Genomic DNA, 13,579 nt, shown 5'->3' with positions numbered 1-13,579 from the left:
GTGACCAACCTTCCCAGTTTGCCTGGGACTTGAGGGGTTTCCCGGGATGTGGGACTTCCAGTGCTCAAACCGGGACGAGTTGGTCACCCTAATTTAGGACGGTTTGCTACCTTTAACTTTCTCAGCTAGAAAGCAAACAGGAACCACTCTACATTGTGGAAACAATGAAATCCACTGTGAACCCCAGAATCAATCTCTTTATATCAAATCTCTTTTCTTAGCCTGCCTTTGTTGATTTCCACATCTTTTCTGTAGTCCACTATAAGTAGCAAAATTAACTACTTAGGTGTTCTTTCTCTTTTTCAGTCTCCAAGTTCCACCAGTGGGGAGAAGGGTAATAAATGGTGAAGTGGCAATCTCTGGGACAAAAAGAGGATGGGGGATCTATTATAATTATCAGGCGCCTACTATGTACCAGGTGCTAAGTTACATGTTTCATGCTTATTAGTTCATTGACCTCCTCAGTATTCCTATAAGGTAAGTGATATTTTGCTTGTTTTGTAGATAATGAAACAAGGAGCTAATAGGTTAGGAATAATTTTCATAAGTTTATATAGGTAGTGGATCTAACAACAAAACTCTGGATTTCTCTGACCCCAAGTCCCATGGTGTTCCTTCTGGAAACCACAGTGCCTCATAAAAAGTTATAGGTGATTGGGGTAAGGAATAGACATTTACTGAGCCAGACACTTTACAGATTTAAAAAAAATAATGTCATTCATTGAATTCCACATAGTTTTGCATAATTATTATCAAAATATACATGATTGTTGTAAAATCAGTCACATATTGATGAATATAAATGAAAAGAAAGTTTCCCTACTCAACATCCCTTGCCTTCCCACTCCCCAGAGGCAACCACCACTATCAATTTCTTGTACAACTTCCCCCCACCCCCCCAAAGCCCCAGTAGATAGTTGTATGTCATAGCTGCACAACCTTCTAGTTGCTGTATGTGGGACGTGGCCTCAGCATGGCGGGAGCAGAGGTGCGTCCATGCACGCCCGGGATCCGAACCCTGGCCGCCAGCAGCGGAGCGTGCGCACTTAACCGCTAAGCCACGGGGCCGGCCCCTCTTGTATAACTTTTGAGAGATTTCCATGCATATGATATCTTTTCATTTTAGTACACAAAGATGGTTCTGTTAAATAACAAAAATTCAACTGAGTAAATTTTAAAGATCTAATTGGCTTTGCTGAATGGTTCATGAATCGGGTAGCATCCTATCTGCAAGTGGAAAGGAGCTCCGAGGAGCTGTACAAATGGAAGGCTTTTATGGGCAGAAGAAGGAAGGGATAAGGAAAAAGCTAGATTACCTCACCTTCCTTTGGGGGATGAAAAGGACCCGTGTGGCAGATTACCTCATTGGTGCTGACCAGAAATTCCAGACTGACCTGTTAGGATTTGCTGGGGGAGGATGAAACTGCGATTAGGTTAGATATTATGCCTTGGTTTGGTGATGTGGGCTTAAGTGTAAGTGACTCCATTTTGGACCTGTTGTTTCTTCTTAACAGTTCTTTTTTTTTTTTAAGCAGTTGGGCTGCACCTTATTCAGATGTATGGTATTCTGACACATGCATGTATCACACAATTTAAAGTTTTCTATTAAGGACTTAGCAAGTTTACATTGTTTTTTCCCCATTACAAGCAATACCATGATACACATTCTTGTACACTTATATTTCTACCTTTTCGCAGGTATATCTGAAGGACAAATGTCTGGAAGAAGAGTGTACACTTAAAATTTTGGTAGATGTTGCCAAAAGCTGTTCAAAATTGTACTAATTTTTACACCAAACAACAAAGTATGAGAGTCTTGTTTTTCCCCCATCCTAGAAAACACTCAGTGTTAGAAAATGTTCTGATATAGACCCATCTGGTAGCTAAAAGAAATCAAATTTCCTTGTTACTTTAATTTGCATTTCTTTATGCAAGCACTTGAGTGTCTTTATATATGTTTATTGTGCCTTAGTATTATCTTTCAACAAATGTGCACCTTGAGAGCTATTGTGGTAGGTGCCAGGAATACAAAGATGAATGGGGCAAGAGACCTGTCTTCAGGTACCTCACAGTCTATCAGACACACAAAGGAAAACTGCAGTGAAGTATTAGAGGGACCATGGAAGCCGCTTATACAGCATACTGTGGGAGTCCAAAGAACCATGTGGGCAATTCTCCTAAGATGGGTCAAGGCTGTAGGTCAAAAGGGCATGGAGGAGCTGATCTTGAGTGTAGCGTAGTAGAATAAAAGGTGTTTTGGAGATAGGCAGATTGGGATCTTGACTCTGTTACTTATTGTGTAATCTCGAGTAATTTCTTTGACCTCCCTGAGCTTCAGTTTCTTCACCTGTAAAATGGGGATTATGCTGCTGCTGCTTCTCTTCCTCCTCCTCCTCCTTGTTCTTTTCAACAAAAGGGAAACTTTCCTGAGGCCCCGGGCCATGGGGTTCAGGTGGAGGCCACCCTGTAGGGGAAGGAGGAGGCGGTGGAGGGGCCTTCTTGGGGCTCAAGTTGGTGGTGTGGTGGCACTTCTCGCAGCAGTTAACAGTGTAGGGGTGCAGGTGAGCATAATACTCGATCATCTTGTTGCAGTTGTATTTCTGGGCCAGAAGGTGGTGGGAAGTGTGGATGATGCCGTCTCTCAGCACCATCACGCAGCAAGTGCAGGGTTGACTCTTTCTGGATGTTGTTGTCTGAGAGAGTTTGGCTGTCCTTCCTCTGTTTGCCTACAAAAGTCAGATGCTGCAGGGCAGGCGAGGTACCCTCCTTGTCTTGGATTTTGGCTTTGACATTCTTGGTGGTGTCACTGGGCTTGACCTTGAGGGTAATGGTCTTGCCTGTCAGGGTCTTCACAAAGCTCTGCATCTCTGTGTCCTCCTTGAAGAGAAGGAGTGGGATTATGCTTCTTAAATCACATTGTTAGGAGGATTACATGAGGAGATGCTGATATGCAAGTAACCGCTCCATGTGCATTTTGTTGTTGAGAAAAAAATCTTCCTGTTTAATAACCAGCTTTCCTTATTTCTGAGTTAAGATACTTCCAAACTCATCCATTTTTGAGTTTTCAATTATAAGTCGATAAGGATAGTGACTTTGGAGCCTGGGCTTGCTCTCCGTGGCAGTATCCTTAAATGACATAATGTTCTCATTGTTACGTAGTACAACTGATGTACATTTACACAATCAAGGGCAATAATTCCTGAAATTAAAAGTTTACAAAACTCTTGGAAGGAGTGCTTTAACGTCAATATAATTGGAAGATGAAAGAGGACTGAATCGCAAGTTGTGATCTGGAGATAAGTGTGGTTGAAGCTATGTCTGTGCCTTGGCAATTGTGAGGAGCTGGAACATCTTCAATACCAGCAGTGTGGCTTGATAGCCTTCATCCAAGATAGACAACTATTTGGGATTCTCAAAATCAAGTTAAGTGTTCAGCTACTCTGAAAGCAGACTTAGAATACTGCAAATACCACTACTGATTTAGTTTCCATTTAATTTAACACGTATTTACTGAGCTGCCTACCGAGGTTAATAGTCACTCCTTGGGAAGGCTCCTGGGAGACATCAGGCTGTGACAACTTTGCTTTTATAACTTTGAAAGGCAGTAGGTTTAATTCTCACTTGCACAAAAGTTTGTTTATTCTGTTTCCCTGGAGAGAGACCATTTGAATGACTCCCAGTGGCTTTTGGTACTTGGGGAAGGTCCGCTTAGTCATTTGCTGATACGTGAGCATGTTTGCAAACAGACAGTTTTCACACTGGGCTGCCAAAACTACCTGTGGACAACAAAGAGCCCATGTCAAGAAAAGTTAGTTCAGTTCACACTCTGGAAGGTCAGCTCTGAGGTTGCATGTGGGAGGGCCAGTGTTACACTCACCACTAGTGTGCCCAAATAAAGAGAGTATTCTAGCCACTGCGTGGTTTGCCCTAAATATAGCCAAATTCCTTTTCATAATGTTCCAGAAGAGTTTATAAACTGCAGGGCATGCAGGAGCTTTCTTAGAAGTCAGCCATCCGAAGCCTCTAACCTAGAGTTCAAGGTGGGCTGAAAGGGCCAGAGTAGCTTTCTCAGTGCTCACTGCCTTCCTGTCAAGACCAAGGCCTCTAGAGTGACTTTTCTGGGGGGGAGGGGAGGCCGTTTATAAGTCATTTTTTATTGAATTATAGCATCTATACAGTAACCTGCACAAATCTCGAGTATAGGTTGATAAATTGTTACTAATCTCCCAAGTATCTTGAAATAAAAATTGAATGCAAACCTTGTATGTAAAACACAAACCTTGTATGTATTTTGAAATTAAAAGAGCTTCTTTTTAGATTTTCTGATTGTTAATTCTAGGTAAATTAACCAAAGCTAAACTTTTCCCTCTCTTGCTCTCTGTCTTTGCTTTAGCGCTCTTGCTTTGCTGGTGTTTTGGGCACCTGGTTGGTCTGCACTTAGCGGTGCCAGAGAGCGTGCTATTGTATCCAAGGGAGCTCAAAGGAGAGAAACAGCCTGAAAAATCCCTGAAAATCGCTGTGATGTGTTTGAGGTGTTCTTAGGTAGTGCTTATTGGAAGCTACAGAAAATGTGACTGTGGGTTTGAAGCAATCAATAAATCAAATGTAACATCTAAGGTAATTTCAGAGCATTCCCTGGGAAACTTGGCTCATTCGGTTGCTCCTCTATCACTTAAAACAGCGTTCTTTGTCTTTGGGGTTGATGAGTAGGTATAAAAGCAATTCCAGAGCCAACTGTCAGATAAAGCAAACTCAATTCATGTCCTATAATGACAAGGTCGTGCACCTCATAGAGCCGCTTTTAGATTGGCTTTGAGTAAACTCAGTTGAAGAAAAGCTTATATCAAAAAAAAAAAAAAAGAGAGAGAGAGAGAAGAAAACTCCATCTCACCTGAGAATACACAGGGATCAAAAGGAGTCCAGTTCTGGCAGGGACACCAGCAAATCACTCTGTTTCCATAATGACTTCGTTACATTATTGAATACAGTGGGAACTTTAAAGGTGACTGCAATAACAATTTCTCATGAAAAATTAACAAAGAATTTATGGAAATGTAGGAAAAGTCCCAAAGCAATTAGCTTAGATTTCTCTAGAGTCTGAGAAAAGCCTGGATAATTGCATGCAGACACTGCATAAAGTGGCTATTTTCATTATAGCTGGATACAGAAAGTCCATTTTCATCACAATGGGATATAATGATGTTAAAGCTAACAAGGAGATATGTTTAAAAAGGTTACAACACAGTTTACCAAATGGTTTGATTTATGTAACTTTGGAGACATACACTTAAGATTGCTGTTAAGGGGACTGGAGAGGATATCCTTGAAATTTCCAAAGGCTCCTATATGATAGGAAAATATATTATAGTTTCTGAAAGCTAATTGTACATTACCACTAGGATGCACAAGAATGAATTTAATTTGTCTCAGAATTGAGAGCTGAATTGTACTACAAGCTGGCACATGAATATCCATTCTGACTTGACTCTGTTGTAAATTGGCTATTATGTATGTTTATAGGTGCACTTAAGGCTAGGGTCCTCTCCCTGAATGTCTTAGAGATTCTGAGGTCCTGACACCCTATAGAAGGAGAGGCAACATTCGGAAAACTCTCAGAGTCCTTACTAGGCCTACAAAAGGTTATACATCATTATTTAAATGTCACTATTTTCACTAAAATAAAATGAAATGAAGAGCATCATCTTTTCTGCTGATATTCATTCACAAGCACTGGCAGTTTAATGACTGTTCCCTGGCCCAAAAAAGCCAGCTTCTCCTTGGCTGGCTGTAAAGAAATAGGGAAAGAGACATCATACAGTGAGCTTTTATCAACCTCCAGTGTCCTCTGCAATGTCACACACAGATCTGGATATCGTTTTCTATCTATAAAAAGCTGTAGTTAAGGCTGTGCCTGGGATTCGAATGATTCTTGAAACCATTAAATTAGATTCTTGCTCTGAAGCCCACAGAATATTAATAACTTGCGTTAGCTCCAGTGTCAAAAGGATCATACAGTCTCAATCTTATTGGGTAAACAGTCTCTGTTTAAAAAAAAAGAAAGAAGAAAGAGATTATTTAAGTGTTTCCAACAAAAGCTTCAGCAGAGGTCCTGCTCTGAATGGACACTGCTGCCTGGGGACAAATGTCAACACAGTTCAAGCTTTGTTAAAAGGACTGAAAAGATCCTCGAGCCTGCACATTGGCACGCTTACGGCAGCATTAAGAAAATCAATCTAAAATAACGAAACCTCATTCACATCACAACCTGGCCAATACACTTCCAGCGGATGTGACAATCATATTTCGACAGTTCAGAGAGCTGATAACGGATGGCAAGAGAAATTTCTATTTGACATGGGACCTGAGTTTACGCAATTACAGTCCCTCTGTTTGTCTGGGCCACATTAAGGATGCAAAAAGCGGAGAGAATAAACAGAAGCCAGTATCCTGGTATAATCAATGCAAAAGAATGCAAGCCCCATCAGTATCATTCTAGTCTACTTTTAATTTTTATTCGCTGCTGCGTTTAATAATAGCCCCAAGAATAAATTAAAATCCCTGCAGTCCTCCTTGCTTCCCAGCTTGCCATCTTTTGCCAGCCTCTTTGTCATCCCAAACACATTTTTTTTTTTTTTTTTTTAGCACATTATTCACCTGGTTAATGAGAGAAAGGCAGGAAGGATGAACAGAAAGCTTTGCTGTAAATGGAACCGGCATTTCCCTCAAGCATCCTGAGCAGCTCTGACATTCAACACCCTTGTACCTGAAACTTCTGGACATATCCTGTTCTGGCAGGTCAAATAAAGCTGTTCCTTGGGGGATAGTTTAAAACTACTTGTAACGACGTTGTGATTTACAGATTATCAATTCTGCTGAGCAACAGAGAGACATATTTGGGAGATGCATAAACAAATACATTCAACTGTGCTGTGGATTAACCTAAAGTGACACATTTATTTAAAAATCTGCCTGCTACTTGTCCTCATTGATTAAATGCCCTTAAGAAAGTAAGTCTGATGAAATGGAAGCCATTAGGATGCAGCACACCTCCTCCGCTCCTTTTGATGGTTGACACATTCCCTCGAGTGGGAGATTGGACGGCTGATAAGCTAACACTGAATTGTAAGCACTTTGTGGAATGTCACCAGCAAGTGAAAGATCTACTGTTTTGCTTGCAAAGCAACCGTATGCCTTAACAGCACAAAAATGGACACGGTACAGAATTATTTCATCCTCTGTGCTCAGCATATAAACGAATATGTACACTGCGTGCACATTTTCATGGCAGAGATCAGCTCCGAGCCAGCAGGGCTTGTTCCTGGCTACAGTACCACCGATCACGAGAATAGAAGGGCCTGCCAAGGACTTTGTCAACGTTGTCAGAACTCCAACAAGCGTCTGGTGATTTTGCTGTGGCTTGTTGCTACCTGAGCTTTAGCGGTCTCAGGGGGGAGAGGGTATGGAAGAATGGCAGTGGTGGTGCTGAGGGGTGGAGAGGTTAGGTGGAAAACTCTTTTCTGTTTGGAATTGGAGGCGTAAACAAGGTTTGAGGTGTAGTGGAAAGGGTGCCAAATCTGGAGTCCTAGCTATGTCTTTTACTAGCCTTATGGCCTCGGGAAATCACTTCAATTTGCTGAGCCTCCGGTTTCTTTGGCTGAAAAATGGGGCTAATGATGTTTGGTTTTTATTGGATTGTTGAGAGGATGGTGTGGAATAATGTTCAAGAATGCACTTTGTAAACTGTATAGCGCCATACAAAGATCAGGGGTCGCCACTGGCTGCCATGAATGAGAGCATCAGGCAGTGTTTGCTCCAGAGCAGTGGAACCCCCCTCCCCCATCCGTGGGCAGTGGGTCTCCCCACTGGCCTTGCTGCTGACCCCTGGTTCTCCTGACTGCTTTCAAGCAAGGTTAGCATGATCACTCCACAGACTGTCCCAGGCCAGAACAGAAAAACCTAGAAAATCTGGAATATAGTTTAGACCTCAATCGAAATGGTGAAACGAATATTTAAAAAGATTAAAGATCAATCATACTGCCTCAAATAAAAGTAATAGAGGAAACCCTAAAGTGCAGTGAAATACTAGTAAATTTTTAATTGCTTTGACACCAAATCAGAGACCAGGCTTGAGGACTATTCAAACTACTTTTGTTGTTGTTTCTCCTTAAGAGCAATCAAAAATTCTTTTAAAAATCTTCAATGGGAAGTCAGTTTTAGGTCTATGCACATAAACATTACATTTCCTTCAAAACTTTTTCCCCGGCCATGCCCACCAGGCGCAGATATTATTTCTTCCAAGCATTATTTTGATAGCATCATTTGTTCCAAAAGGTCTAAGGGTTGGATTGGGAAGCATTTGGGGATAGGCAGACCATGTCCACCTCTATACAGATCTCAGAGTTTTCTCTCTGAGGCTGATTGCAGAGAGGGCTCTGGATGCCCTGTTCCAGTCGAAACTCTGGAGCGTGGGCAATATGGATGGCCTCGTTTAACCTCTTGCAATGTGGTGGCCCCAAAATGGACTTGGTTCTGGTTTTGGCTTAGCCAGCTGCCAGCCGTGTTTCTGTATTATCTCTTAACTTTTATTTAAGGATTTATCTCTTAACTTTAATAATAATAATAATAATGATGATGTTGATGATGATACTAGTAATAATAATGATGATAACTTCTAATTACTGAATGCTTATCATATACCAAGCATTTTTATAGTGGTTAATAGGTTGTATCTGCTATAATTCTCCTAGGAACCTGACATATTGGATTTTATGATCACGTCTGTGGTACAGGTCAAACCACTTGCTCAGATTCCACATCTGGTAGATGTGAGAAGAGGGATTGTAACCCAAGTCTAGGTGACCCTGAATCCTGAGCCACACCCACCCTGCTCTCCTCCCTGGGCTGTTGAGATTAAATGTGAGCCGGCCTGTGAAAGTATCTTTCTTTTTTAAAAAGCATATTTACTTATTTAAAAATTATGTAAGCAAGTCATTTCTTATGGAAAATTTGGAAAGCACAAAAAAAAGTAAAAACTATTTGTTACCCTACCACTTTTTATAAAAAGATATAAAATAAAAAGTCCAAAGTCCCTCCCTCCATCTCTCACCCCATCCTTCAGTGATAAAGTCCTATTAACAGTTTCGTGTGTGTAGTTCCAGACCCGTTCCTTGGTGGAAGTTATTTGAAAGGCAGAAAACTCCAAGACAGAAGTGTGAGTCTGATTTTCCTGCTGCCGTGGCATGAAGGACACAGACTGACCTTGAGCATCCAGGGTCCATTTCAGGAGGCTTTTGGCTGCCTTTGGCTGTGTGACACTTCTGCAGACCATCTGTGTGTGTGTCAGGAGCGTTGTGGGATGAGAGCGGTCCCCAGCTGGCCCAAGTGATGGGAAGCGTGTGTTTTGACCTGTGTAGGATTTTTGTCCCGGATTGTGTCTCTTTGTCTTCTTCCTTCTCTGCTCTCACTCTTGCCTGCTTTAATTCCTGACCTTCCTCTTCTCCTCGACCATCCTTCATCTTGATTTCAGTGGAAAACATTCTGAAGTGAAAGTGACTGGTGGGCTGGGAGGCGAGTGTGGAGAAGGAGGGAGGGAAAGAAAAATCAATGCTCCATTGCTATTTTTAGGCAGCTGAGATTCCTTTCCTTTGATGCAGCTGAGTGCTTTGGGGCAGAACTGACCAGCACACTCAGTAGCCTCAGCAGATGTCCTATTACCCCCAAGAGAATAAACCAGATACGTGGGAGAAGGAGGGGACGTGGGAGCCATATTCCAACCCAGTGAATATGTGGAAGCGTGAGCTCAGGTTTATGCCCCAGGCCCCTGGAGACGCCCCTGCCCAAGTCAGAGCCCAGGCTGGAGCTGAAAGCCCTCACGACGGTGCAGCAAGCAGCAGCAAGGCTGCTTTTGAAAGAGAATTTGAGTGAATCCCCTTGATCAGGTGGGGAAAACCGTTAACGGATATTTCTGCTGTCAGGGCCTTTTTACGCTGAAGATTAGGAAGCCGTTCAGTGGAGTTCAGAGCAGCCCGCAGTGCTCGCCCCAATACCTGAACATCACCGCTGAAACTCTGGTCCAGTCATCCTCTGGCCGCCTGGAGGATGCAGTTTCTCTCTCAGGAGTGTTACTCCACGTCAGCACTGAACGGAGAAAGCTGCAGCTCCGCAACCTGAACACTGGGCATCTAACAACTTGAGCTCTTCACTTCTCTTTTACATTTGACTGAATTTATCAATGTAACCAGAACCCAGAAACTTTACTTGCTCCAACTACCCCTTTGTGCCTCATCTACAAGTACCTTTTTATCTTGTCATAACTGGCTACACATAGTTTCAAGCAGAGTCTGGGGTTGCCTAATTCATTCCATGTGGCTCTCATCACCTGTTTTTCGCAATTGCAGAAGAATGTAGAACTGATGGTACATAATAATAATAATAATAAGGTAAAAATCCCACTGAGAGAGGTTAGTCACTCGTGGCATCAGAAACCAGGAGAGGGAGGCTTTGAGTGGTTTATCAATGTCAGAAGAAGCCAGAGATCGAATTACAACTTAATATGCACAGTTGGGTGTGTGTTATTATTTATAACACATGCTTCTTCATTTTTAACACTCCTCTGAATGCTATATCATTCTTCTGATGGGTCTCGCATCCTGCTCACCTCCCTTGCCCAGCCTCCATCGTTTAAAATATTGTGAACTGCTGCTGTCGGGCTGACGGGTGCACTTCAAGCAAGGCGAACACTTTTACTTCAGCTTCCTTTTCAGATGGCTAATCCAGGTTTCTCAACCAGGTATTCCAGAGCTTAACAAATTGAAAACAAAAAGAAAAAACAAGCTATTTTGGGGTTAATATGTCAAAAATGGAGCTTGTACCTACTGAGAGGATTCAAAAAACCAAAAATAGAGAATAGTGGACTCTTTCAACAACTATCTATTCCTCTATGGCAGGCATTGTGCTAGGTATGGGGGTACAGAGAGGATCCCCTGCCCTCATGGAGCTTACGTTAGAGAAGATGGACAATAAACAAGATCATTACAGGTTGCAACTTATGCTATGAAGAACATGAATGGTAACATGGTGTAATAGAGAATAAGGGCTGGGGGTGCTGTCCAGCGATGCTGTCCATGAGGAGAGGGCAATTAAGCTGATTTGGGCAGGCATGTCAATTTCCAGGCCACTGGTATACCATTTTTAAACCCTCTTGGCAAGTCTCCACGAGCTCATCATTATAATATTGATAATGAGGCAGGATGCACGAAGTTCAAATGGGGAGTTTCCATGGGAGATGTATTAGTTTGCTAGGGCTACCATAACACAGTACCACAGGCTGGGTGGCTTAAACAACAGAAATTTATTTTCTCACAGTTCTGGAGGCTAGATGTCTGAGTGAAAGTGTTGGCAGGGTTGGTTCCCTCTGAGCCTCTCTCCTTGGATTGTAGATGGCTGTCTTTTTCCTCTGTCTTCACATGGTCTCCCCGTGTATGAATGTGTCTGTGTCCTAATGTCTTCTTCCTATAAGGACACCAGTCATATTGGATTAGGATCCACTCCAATGACCTCATTTTAACTTAATTACTTTGTTAAAGATTCTATCTCCGGATACAGTCACATTCTGAGATATTGGGGGTTGGGACGTCAACATGAATTTTGAGAAGACATCATTCAGCCCATAAGGTGAGGAAGAGAAGAATGTCTGCAGACCTTCGTCTGGATGCATTTTGGGGGACATTATTTTGTCCTCTGGGTACCTTGAAATGTACAGGTCAGCACCTGTGCCTACGGAAAATAACCATCAGATGACACACCGAGGAATCTTTTTGCATTCTTAGATAGACTTGGCTCCAGTGGTGTGGGAGCCTGAGTGAGCTTTCTGAGAACCTTGAACTGGACAAGAGATTCTTTTAAAAAGTTTTATCTCTATTATCGCAAAATTGGGAGGTCGATTTCACTACCAATTCTGAAACGGTGCTGCCAAGCATTCCATGTCTAATTGAATATATATTATGTAAAAATCACCAAGCTAAATCATTAGAAAAAGGACACCTAGTTTTAAAAAAATGTGTTGGTACATTCATAATTTTGCACCACAGAAGGAAATCAATTGACGATTTATTGAAAACTATGTGCTCAGCACTCTGCTAAGGGGAATCTGGAAGCACAATAATCGATTTATGCTTTCTTTCACTCAACAAATATTTATTGAGTCTTCACCGTAGGCTTCATTTACAATGTCCATTAAAAAAAATCTGGCTAAAGATAACTCAGCATGATCTGAGTTTATGCAGTCTGTTCTATGTACCTCTTATTATAGAATCCCTCTTCAAGCCGCTGCGGTGGGTGCTGGGGACATGGTAGTGATAAGACTGAGAAGATCTGGGCTGCCACATGGCTCAGAGAAGGCTTCCTGGAAGATGAGCTCCCAAGAATGGGGCTGTGAGGGACATGTAGTTAGACTCAGTACAGAGCAAAGGTGATGATGAGGATGGAATATCAGTTATGAACATCTAGAAAAGGAGCAACAAGGAGAAAGGAGGCTCTGGAAAGGGGTACTGGCTCCCATGGAATTATGGGGCAGAGCTTGTGAGTCTGTGTGTTTCTCTTAGTGGATCTGATTAATAATATATGTATCAGAGAAAGGGGCCAGGTTTTGTTTTACACACACACACACACACACACACTCTCAAATTGATACTCCCTTAGCACCTTGCACTTAGCTTACTTGGTATTACATCATCTTAATTGTTTAGTTACGTATCTACCTCCCACATTCAGTCTGAGCATTTCTGGAACACTAGAAATGGAGCACGTTGGGTACTCAACAAATATTTGTTGAATGAGTGAATAATCAATTTGGGAGCACTTGGAAAGTTTTTCTTTGAATAGGTTCTTTCAGGATTTGTAGTAATGATGTCTGTTTGAACTAGGTTGAAAATGCATCACTAAATTCTGGTTCATGGTGATAGTACCTGGATAGGGTTCTGAAGTCCATTTGGAAGCATATAGTCCTTTAGAGAGGCTCCAGAAGGTATCTTTTATGCATTGTCTAAATGGAAGGTTACTAAAAATGTGTGAGAGAGCTAGGCAGAGTGATAAAGAGAATCACTCTTCTCATAGATGGAATTGAATTTAGCATTAAAAAAACGAGGACCTTGACCACACTCACCAAGTGTACCAAAATATTGCTTTCGAAGCTCCTCTCATCTGCGGTGGTGGTGTCGTGGGATTAGGTTGGTCCAACATGGAAGCTCAGGCCTTGCAGAGTTGGGAACACAGAGCACTGCGGGCTCTTACTATTCCCAGCGACCAGAGGTCCCTGATGTAGCTCTTTCTGATGTTTGTGGACTCCTATCGAACTGTGAGACTCACATGAAATCAATGGAAGTTCTTTGAGAGACAGGCAAGTATGCAGGAAGAACTTCCAGGTCTTAGGGGATTTCAACTGATTCTCAGAAATTCGGTCTAAAGACTTTGTCTAGAACAGATACTACCTGAATGGGAACAATAGGAAACAAGAATCTCTTAGGAAAACAAAAATCACTTCTGCAATGAATTATAACTATAAATGAATGAGAACACCAAT

General features: G+C 42.0%; 1 pseudogene; it reads right to left on the bottom strand.

Annotated features, from left to right (window-relative positions):
• The window catches only part of LOC131410119 (ubiquitin-ribosomal protein eL40 fusion protein-like), a 44,343-nt pseudogene extending 41,478 nt beyond the window's left edge, over nucleotides 1–2,865 (bottom strand).
• Between the last annotated feature and the right edge of the window lie 10,714 nt (nucleotides 2,866–13,579).

The sequence above is a fragment of the Diceros bicornis genome, chromosome 1, assembly GCF_020826845.1.
Source record: "Diceros bicornis minor isolate mBicDic1 chromosome 1, mDicBic1.mat.cur, whole genome shotgun sequence".
Lineage (NCBI taxonomy): Eukaryota > Metazoa > Chordata > Mammalia > Perissodactyla > Rhinocerotidae > Diceros > Diceros bicornis.
The sequence above is the reverse complement of the archived record's forward strand: the minus strand, read 5'-3'. Positions and strand labels throughout refer to the sequence as shown.